The sequence below is a fragment of the Coffea arabica genome, chromosome 9c (genome assembly GCF_036785885.1).
Source record: "Coffea arabica cultivar ET-39 chromosome 9c, Coffea Arabica ET-39 HiFi, whole genome shotgun sequence".
Lineage (NCBI taxonomy): Eukaryota > Viridiplantae > Streptophyta > Magnoliopsida > Gentianales > Rubiaceae > Coffea > Coffea arabica.
In genome coordinates this window covers 27,958,038-27,968,286 of record NC_092326.1, presented here as the reverse complement: position 1 = coordinate 27,968,286, position 10,249 = coordinate 27,958,038, and the positions used below count along the sequence as shown (strand labels likewise).

Genomic DNA, 10,249 nt, shown 5'->3' with positions numbered 1-10,249 from the left:
GGGACGGATTGAAGAGAAAAGATTGGCGGCTGAGAAGCAGAGCAAGAAAAGGAGAAAACAAAAGAAATAAGTGACGGGCGGCAGATATAGCTGAAAAAGAAAAACAGAGAAGGCCGAGGGAGGTTTTGGCTCAAAAACAGAGCAAAGGAAAGAACAAGAAAAATCAAAGGGGGGGTTTTGAGAGGAAGGCTTCGGATAGAGGAGGCAGGAGCCTAGGAGGAAAAGCAGAGCGAAAGAAAAGAGCGGCAGGCTTCGGCTGAACGGAGGAAGAAAAAGAAAAGACTGGGCGGTGGAGAAGAGAGGCTTGCGCCGCCTGCCCAAGCCACCACCAGCCCCGCATCCGCTGCTGCTGCTGTTTGTCATTGCCGTCACCACGCGCAACCTCCATAGCGGCCACCAGGCAGCCGCAATCCTTCTTCTCCAGTGCGATCGACAAGTGGCCAACCGCCTGCCCAAGGAACCGTCGCCGCTTCATCAGAATCCATCGCCACCACCTCGTCTGAATCCAGCACCACTGCCTGCAGATCACCGTAAGTTGGCCCTTTCATTTGCATTTCAAATTTGTTTTTCTCAAACATAGGGTTGGGAAATTTTCAGAGCACGTCTGCCACGCATTGTTCAGTGGGAGTTTCATGTTGTTTGTTCATAGTTTTAGATTATATGTGCCTTATGGATTAATTTGGACAGAAATCTCTTGTTTGTTCAACAATTTTGAGGCTGATTAACTTCAATTTGAGCAAAAATCTGATGAAGTTTCAATGCGTTTCACCTGTTTGTTAAAACGCCCGAATGAAGTTTTTGAACCCAAAAGAATAAATATTGTGTATTTTCTGTATGCGTTCAACCTAGCTAGCCCAAAACTGGTCGGAATCTGCGTTTGATTAGTTGGGGAAGGAGGAAAGGCCATGATTTTTTTTAAGTATAGTTTTTACATTCTTGTTGCTTCATATTGTGAGGTTTTGTGCAATTTTTGCCGTGTAATGCTGCTGAAGCTTAGAGCTTTGTCAGTTGCAGCAAGTAGAGGGAAGTAGAAAGTCTTCTTGGTTTGCATGACCTTTATTCCTATTTGTATTGAAGTCTGTCATTAGGTTGATGATTGTTTCATCATATTAGCTACTGGCCCTTCAAGTGCAATGACTTAAAAAGGGGGCTTTTCGCTGTTTTCTTGCACTTCATTTGCATTTTCGCAGTCCGAATCTATCTTGTTCTTGTAATGCCCCATCTAGCACTTTCAGCTTCCTGTCTGTTTCTGCCTTTGAAAAAGGTTGAATTTTATTTCTGTTGGGCTGAGATATTGCAGCAATATATGCAGAACCTTTTCTCTCCTTGATTTTCTGGTCGAGTCTTAGTAGATGTCCAAGTCACATTGGCCGTGTTTGTGATTGGAAGTTGTTGAGGTTCCAAAGCTCCATGAGCTTATCACTCTTTTTGTGACCTGTTCTCATTTGCTGTTTGGATTGTGTTGTCCATGTGCCAGTTAAAAACATAATAAAAGATGAATTGCTGCTATACTGCGAATCCATTGTAACTATCTGCATTAAAAGAAAAGGACTCCAGTTGCTCCAAATGAAGTTTTGGCTGGATCCTTTTGCTGCATTTTGCTGCTTTGTTTTTGTTTGCTTGGCACAGTTTCTATCCGAGGGATTCATCAAAGCTGAACAACCATGTTTGAGTTGAGAATTTGTGGAAGTACGTGAATTTGGGTTGATAAACAATGAGTGTTGGGCAATGTTTTGATGGATTGGGTTTGAAGTCTTTTGCCGAAAGCTTCATATGTTTGAGAAACTTTGTTGCAGAATGTTTCTCACGTCTTTGCATGAAGATTGCATGAAATAACTTTCTAAAATTACACTTTGGCCCCCAAGTCTCCCTTTGTGTCACTGTGGCCCAAATTCTGGAAAAATTGAACTAATTTTGTCCTTTTTGAGTTTAATCCTCTGTTTGCATGTTTTATGTGACTTTGTGGATAGATTAATTCTTGATTTGGGGACATGATTGTGGCTTAATAATTTTAGTTGATTTGTTTATCTTGTTAGGTTTAATGAAACAAGTGTTTTGGATTAAGAGGTTATTTTGTTTGGGCCTAAGGAAGTGATTTAGTTTATTTTGTTGAATTTTTTATTTGGGCTTAGAAGATTGACATCTAACACTTTTTGATTGGGTTTGATGGGGAGTTTATCTATTTTGATTTGGGTTTAGTTTATTGTTCTTTTGGGCTTTGGTTTGGGCTAGAGGGGAGAAGTCCACCGGTTTAGTTGATTAATCTTTGTATAAAAATAATAGACTGGTCCACTTCATTTACCCTGGGTTTTTCGTTTGGGTTTGGGAAGTCTTGGCCCAAGCAAACAAATAAAATAGCCCAGTGGCCTGATTCATTAAGAAACCAGAGAACGAATTTGCAGATCAGCCCCTATACTTTTCTTTAATTTCACTGTGGTCCTAGAAACTTTCAACTTCTTTCAATTGGGTCCCTAATTTAATTGCAAATAGGTCCTTGAACTTTATTTTTCTTTGATTGTGACCCCAGATTCTTGTGATGATTATAATTTGACCTCAAAGCTTTGTTAATTTTTGCAATCAAGTCCTTCATTGTTTTAATTTCTTGAATGTAGGTTGTTTATATGATTTAATTGATTCAATTTCATGATTCATTTTTATCTTTTGTAATTATTTCTTTGTTAAAGTGATGCCCTGACTCTTTTATTATTTTGGAGGATAAATAAGTGGTTTCACTTCATTGGGGCCTCAATTCAAGGGAGGTACACCCTAATCCCTTATTTCTTATTATATTTGACTCTACGTGCCCTATGTGACTTTACATGTTTGATTGTATACCTCTTGAATGTTTTTTATTCATTTCATTTATTTATTCATTTGCTTTATTGGCTTTGTATATTTCTTTTAGTCCAATTTTTATCATTTGGGAGGCACTCGACTGCCAAAATTGTAATAGTTAGGGATTTAATTGTTTTATTCCATCTTATTCCCCCATTTAGATTGTAGTAGGCATTCTCCCCCAATAATGTAATAGTTAGGGCCTTAATTGCCTTATGTGTTGTGCATGCTTACGTGCTACGTGTTACTTGCTTTATTAGGCTCTTGCATTTAGTCGAGCATGCTAAGTGTTATGTGCTACGTGTTTATAGGTGATTGGCATGTCTACTTGCTTTCTATAGTTGTAGATGAATATGATGGATGAATGCACATCACCACACTAGTCCAATGCTAGTTGTGGCTCATTGTCCCGTTTTCCACTAGTCCAACGCCAGTAGGAATTGATAGATATGGGCTAGTCCAACGCTAGACTCTTAGGGATCTCCCTCGCTAGTTTATAATCGCATGTCTCACTACATTTCATGCATTTTTCTTAGTTTCTTAGCATTTGGCATGCCCCTCCAACCCTTTCCCTTTCATTTTAGGCTTTTTGCATCTTCATGCTAGTTATAGGGTACATTTGCTTGAGAGTCCCCTTTCGGTAAGGGAAACGAGCGAGTGTGGCTACAAAAGAGCCTTAGCACGCTAGTTCTCCCTTCTAATCAAAAGGAAAAATTAAAATCGTGAAGTTAGGAGTCATTCCCGTACCCGACTTGATGCATTCCTCTAGGTTCATACACTCTCATTTTTATCATATCACTTCCTCACTTTCTTTATCCATATTCTCTCACTACTTATATTTTTCTCAATCCACATGCCATGTTCGCACAGTTTTCTTCTTTTCCTATCATTTATTTATTTTTCTACCTCACAAATTGCATCCAATTGCACTTATGCATTTACTACTATTATATCATATTTTCATCCACTTGCACACCAACACCTTTATTTTCTCAATTGGCACACATACATTTTTCTTACATTTGCACACATGCACTTTTCTTACATTTGCACACATGCACTTTTCTTACATTTGCACACTTGCACTTACATTTGTATTTTTATTTTATTTTATTTTGCATTCTTTTTACATTTTCACACTTGCACTCATATTTGGATCTTCATTTGCATTACCCGTGACCTTTATGAGAGTTTTTCTTATTGGCCATCACAACTCATGTGGTTGGGACCAATGTGAGAACCCTGAAAAATGGATATATAAACTAGTGCATATTTCATTTGCATTTCTTTTATTCTTGGATAATTTTTAGTATTACTTTTAATTGTTTGCAATTAAGTATGTAATAATAGGTTTACAAAAAAAATAATATAATTTTCCAAAGTTATGAAATTTCTTGGTTTTATTTGACTAAATTAATATCTTTAGGGTTGGAATAAATTTTCGCCTTAAAATAAAATGTTAGAATACTTAATTCCTTTATGCTAAATTAATGATAATTGAATCGTTAGATTTACTATCTTAAAATAAATTATTTAAGTTCCTATGATTAATTCCAATTAGTTGCTAATGTTAAATGTTAATAAGAATTTCTAGGAACCTTAATATTCAAGTTTAATCGATAATTATTTGATAAAAATGGTTTAGGTATATTAGGGTATAATTAGGCGTTCAAATCACACTTGAGGATAATTTTTAGAATTAAGTCGGAATTGAGAAATTAAGTTGAGATTGGGGAGCAAAGTGAAAAGACTAAAATACCCTTACCTTACCTTTCCATGCAAACCAAACAAGACGTCTGACCGCAAATCAAATCACATTTGCTATTACCAATTCGATACGCAACCAATTGTTATACGAAATCGATTCTTACACGAAACCTCTATTCCTTAAACAACGGCACCACCAAACCATCCTTTCTATCTCATGGCTAAAACCACAAAACCATTCACTCTAATTCGCATTTCATATCACAAACACAAACCGCAACTTCCTTTCTTCTCTGCACAAGTAAACCACAAACCGCTTCCTCTCTTGATACCGAGACACCATCATCACCAAGTCTCATTTCCTTCTCTGCACACTCCACCGAAGCCACTGCAATTTCTCTCCACAACCACACCATACCTTTTCCTCTACCTTGACCGAGAGCATCCGAGAGAGAGAGGGCTGCTGGGTGAGCTGCATCCGAGAGCTAGGAGGAGGGAACGTGAGTTGCCAGAAATTTTCTGGTCCTGCTGTGAGTTGGAGTGAAGCCAGGGAGGAGATTTGCAGGAAGCTTCACCATTTTGCACCTTCATCCCACCAACTCCAACCAACCGACCTCAAATCCACCAGCCACAACCAATTCCAGCCACAACTTAGGAGCCAGGATCCACCGACTGCACTTGGCCGAGAGCTAGGGAAGAAATTTCTGGAATATTTCGTGTGAAGGATTAGCTGCTATCTGAGGTAATTTCTGGTCTAAGTAGGATGATTATTAGTTGAGCAAGCTACATCTGAGCTTGCATGTTCAGATTATGCAGTCGGATGTTGAAATCCAACCATTAGAAAAAAAATTCTGTTTTGTCAAAATGTTGCTACCGAGAATTTGAGGAGATAATGCAACTCCATTTGTGTTTTTCTGTGGCATCTGAACACCTAAGTGCCTTTAGCTGAGTGAAGACTTGAAGATTTAGACCATGCATGTTGAATTGTGCATTCGGATGATGTGTTAAAGCAGAGAAAATTTCTGGTTTGGTTAAGAAAATTTCTGCCGAGGAACTGGCTTGAATTTGTAATTTTATTTCTGACTTCCTGCGATAATCTGAGCTCAATTTGGTGTTTAACCAACTAATAACAATAAGGTTAAGTCATCTAAGAACTTGCATGTGGGGGTTAGGCATCCGGATGAGATTTTTAAGAAAAGAATTTCTGATATGTGCTAGTATAGAAACTACCGAGAGCTTAGCTGGATTATTGCAGCCTAACTTGGTTCGATTTTGTTGTTGTTGTTGTTGATGTTGTTGTTTAAACTTATAACCATGATTAGATGGTTAATAACAAGTTAATTAGGCTCTGCATGCAGATAATTAGTTAGTTTAAACCAGAAAAATAAAATAGAAATGCAATCTGTTGCATGCATGTTTGTCCGAAGCTAGCTGTACAAAATTTATGGAAAATTTGGGGATTTGCAGCTGTTGTTTAAGTTAAATTTTGAATGGGAAATATTAATTAGCTAGATAAGTTTTTGCATGACTAATTTGGGTATCTAAAACCATGTTTTAGCCGAGGAAAAATTGGATTTATAAATGTGAGAACCCGTAAAACCCTAATATTTTTCCTAGGGTTTATTTCCCCTTAATTGCATGTTTTCTGCATTTTCTGGCTTAGAAATATTTTTTTAGTGGTTTTTAAGACCAATTATAGTTTTTAGATGATTTTTCTAGCATTGGTGAATTTTTAGAAAATTAAGAATATATATTGGATGTGGGACCCACTAGTGCGAAAAGTTCGGCAAAATTCGGCCAATAAGGTTAAGTTTCGGATACTGTGAAAAATTTATCGGGTGTTAAGAGATAAGTAGTGTGTGTGAAGTGATTTATGTGAGAGAGAAAAGAAAGATAAGAATGCATTTAATGAGGTGACAAGTGTCACCTTCTCATTGGTTGGACTTTAAGAAACACTATTCACATTCTTGACTTTTTTGACCAAAGGATTAAATATCAAAAAAATTCACAAAAATTACCATTTTCTTCTCCTCCATGGCCGGTTCTCCTTGAGCAAAGAAGGAAGGAAATTCTTCAACTTTCAAGCTTCCATATGCTTCAATCTTCTACAAACAAAAGCTTAGATTAGTTTTACTCCATAAAATCTTTCCTTTTAGTGATAGTAAGTGTATTAGTGAAGTTTGTTTGAAGGTCTAAGGTGGCCAACCTCTCTACATCTCTTGTTACTTGGTAAGTGATGCTTGAACTGTGACGCCCCACATCTCCCTAAGGCGGACCAAAGGGTATCCGCGGACGCCTGCCCAACTCACGCCAGGACTCAAGCAATTCCATCCAAATTCAAACCGAACTAAACACTTCGATGAGAGCAACATGAATACAATAATGCGGAAGCGTTCAACTTAATAAGTCACTTAATGTATAACCAGTACATCGGTAAATCATGAAACGACTTAAATTCAAAGTACACATCAGGGCCCAAACTTTTCAAGTTTACAATTTCCAAAAGTACAACCCAAACCAGGGCCTAGTCAAAATATATATAACAGGAGTCTTAACAAAATTCAACGGATGGTTTCTCCATATTTCTCCAAGAGTCGGTCCTGTTAAGGAAAACAAAACTATAGGGTGAGCTAACGCTCGTGAGGCCAAGAACACACATGCAAGCACGTAATCAAATAACAATCCCAACTTTAATAAGTAAAGCCATGTCTTTTCAATAATCAATCTATCAAACAGGAAAAAGTAATCAGAAACAATTCAAGGATATAGTAGCTCTCAGGAGCTAAGTTCCACTCGATCTGTCGATGTCATTCGTATACTTTCCCGCATTGACCCTCCTGTCAACCGGGTCGGTATTTCCATTTCCGTAGATCACCACTTTCTTCCCTCCGTCCACCGTACAGCCCAAGGGCCCACAAGTCTATTTTTAGGGCGATACTCGACGAGTATGCCAAGCAAGACCTCTTATTAGGTCGAGCTTATAATCTCATGGCTCGCCCAAGTTCCCGACCAAGCCCATTGCCGGCTCGAGTCTAAGGACGGCCTATGAGTTTGGGCGTCCCCCATTCATTTGGTAGTCGAGGAGATTCACTCCAACGACACAAGCATTCATGACATGACATTGCATTTCATTCATTCATTCAATACATTTCATTCATTCATTCATTCATTTGAAATTAGAACGAGTGCGATAAAGTACGCACCCGCCCTTATTTTTAAAACTCCCAACAAGTATCACAAATAAGCAAGTATCAAATTCATACACTTGACACTCACCGAGCAATTCAATAAGAATTATTTTCTGGGAGTTCAAGTGTCCGCGGTGAGATCCTCTTGAAGGTCTCCTTGCGCGCCTGGCAATTTAATAGCGAATAATCATACAATTAACCCACTTATCAAGAAGATTGTACATTAGTACAATCTAAGGATTATTTCGCAAAAAGGAACCTCAATTACACGTAAATCGAGGTTCAACTTGCCTTTTATCATGTACAATATTATTTGAGTTTTGATCATGAAAATCGTAAACAAAACGTTTAAGAACATCAAAAGAATAAAGAGTTTTTGAAAAACTCTATTTCTTTGAAATTGGAAAATTTTCCAGTTTTATGATGAATGTTTGAAAAATCATAACTCGCTCGGTATAAGTCAAGAATTGGAAAACTTTATACCGTTAGAAACCTCTTAGAGAGTACTATAAGTTCCTAGAAGACACTTTTCCATGAATCGAAGTGGAAAGTGATCAAAAATGGGCTTGAAGACGCAGCTTCAGTTTACAAGGCAGAATTAAGTTGGATTTCGGCCAACTTTGAAAATTCGGCACGATTCGCACGTTACAAACTGGCCTCTGAAATTTTCAGCTCAATTAGTGTTGCAAGTGAAGTGTAGGACAAAACAAGAGGATCAAAAATCGGAGTTTCGAGCACCGAGATACGGTAGCCCGAAGTTGAGCAAATTCAAGACTGGATGAGGATTTTCCAGATTTGAACCTCTAACTTTAGTAATTCAATTGGGTATCGAAACGAACTTGAATCGGCACCAAAATTGGCAGTATTTCAATACTATATGGAAAGTATCTCTCTATCGAATTTCGGGGAAAAATACCTTCGGCAAGGTAGTTAATGAGCCAACCGAAGTTCAAGAAAATTCCTAAGGCATTCTGCCTTTGACTTTCATTTTCCAAATTTCCAATCGTTTAACCAAGAAGGTTATCCAACCATGGTTCATTTGTAAAATAAGGGTCTAAGATACACCCATAATAACTTTGGTAAGTGTTTAATATCAAAAACATCAACTAACAAGTTCACTCCAAGATTTGGTTCCAAACCAGTCCAACATTAGGGTTTTTCCAAAACAGAGCAGTCCACATGTTTCAGTCACAACTCAGTCATTATAGCTCGAAATCGAGCATGGCTTACGCCGTTGGAAAGTACATTCATAGGACTAAAATATCACAGAAGAAATCATTTCCAAATTCGGCGCCCATCTGGTTCAAATTTGGGCATCAAGTTGCTGCCTGAACACTTCATTCCAGATGAACAGAGCAACAGGACAGCGAGCTTAAAACATTTGGTTCGGCTTGGTCACAAAGAATCAGAACGTACATTATATACCAAATTAAAGCTAGGAATGTCTAGTTTCAAACTCCACCAACGGCACATGATTTCGACATCCGAGGACAGAGTTATAGCCAAAATACTACTGCTGGTCAGAGACATACGCGAATCAGTTTCCAGATTTGCTGGTTTCGAAAAAAAAATTCATTTGCTCCATCAAACCTCAATATTTTCCAATGAAATTTTTCACACATCTAATACATCCTATAAACATCCAATTCAAGCCATTAAACCATTAAAATTTGGCCTGGAAATGGCCGAATATAGCAGGGGCAAAATCGGAAGTTTTAGCCTCTTACACCCAAAGAAGTTTCCACTAATTACCCATCACTAATGCATCATTATAATCACTAAACCAACAATATAATCACCATTAATCATCACATCAGCAACAACAACCCAAGTGTGGGAATTCCAAGAGCCCACAATCACATTTTTACACCATAAACAAGTAACTAAGTGCATGCATGAACTTAATCTTGTCATATAATCTCCAAAAGATAAGAATCCATGGGTTGATCATTACCTACTCCTTTGGTTTGCAAGGTCAGAATTTTCGGCCCTCTTGAAGCTCCAAAGAAACCGTGAAAGCTCCCTTCCTCCTTAGCTAGATGTAGTCTCCAAGTGGTTTGCTAAGAGATCTCCAAGTTTGGTGTGATTTGGGTGGATTTTGGTGCATGGATTGAAGATGAAAAATGAAGACAATGGAGAGCTCTTCTCCTTCTTGTTGTTCGGCCAAGTGAGGTGAAGAGAGAGAGAGTGCTGATGCAATTGGCTTCCAAAGGAAGATTCTTTGTGTGGTGCAAAATGCACCTCAAAGTCAACTTGAAATAGTGCAATTTAGGGTGCGTTTGGACTCGATCTTTCTCGCGCGTTTGGTTCACTAGTGCACTAAACCTCCAAGGCATATATATTCTTGTAATTATTATTCACTCTTAATTGTCCCGAAATAAGGGTCTAAAGTCCTTCAATTGAAGTCGCGCGTGTGAAAACGCGTACCGTCAAATTTAACGCTATAACGCGAAACTTTCGAAAAATTCTTATAACGATTGCACTACTAACTATCACTTGAATATTTATTCATAAAATTA

General features: G+C 38.0%; 1 long non-coding RNA gene across 1 annotated transcript; it reads right to left on the bottom strand.

Annotated features, from left to right (window-relative positions):
* Positions 1 to 6,917: 6,917 nt before the first annotated feature.
* On the bottom strand, positions 6,918 to 10,044 carry LOC140014430 (uncharacterized). Its single transcript, XR_011821190.1, has 2 exons — positions 9,685 to 10,044; positions 6,918 to 7,142 (listed from the first exon to the last, which is right to left on the bottom strand). It is a non-coding gene; the product is annotated as an uncharacterized lncRNA (long non-coding RNA).
* Between the last annotated feature and the right edge of the window lie 205 nt (positions 10,045 to 10,249).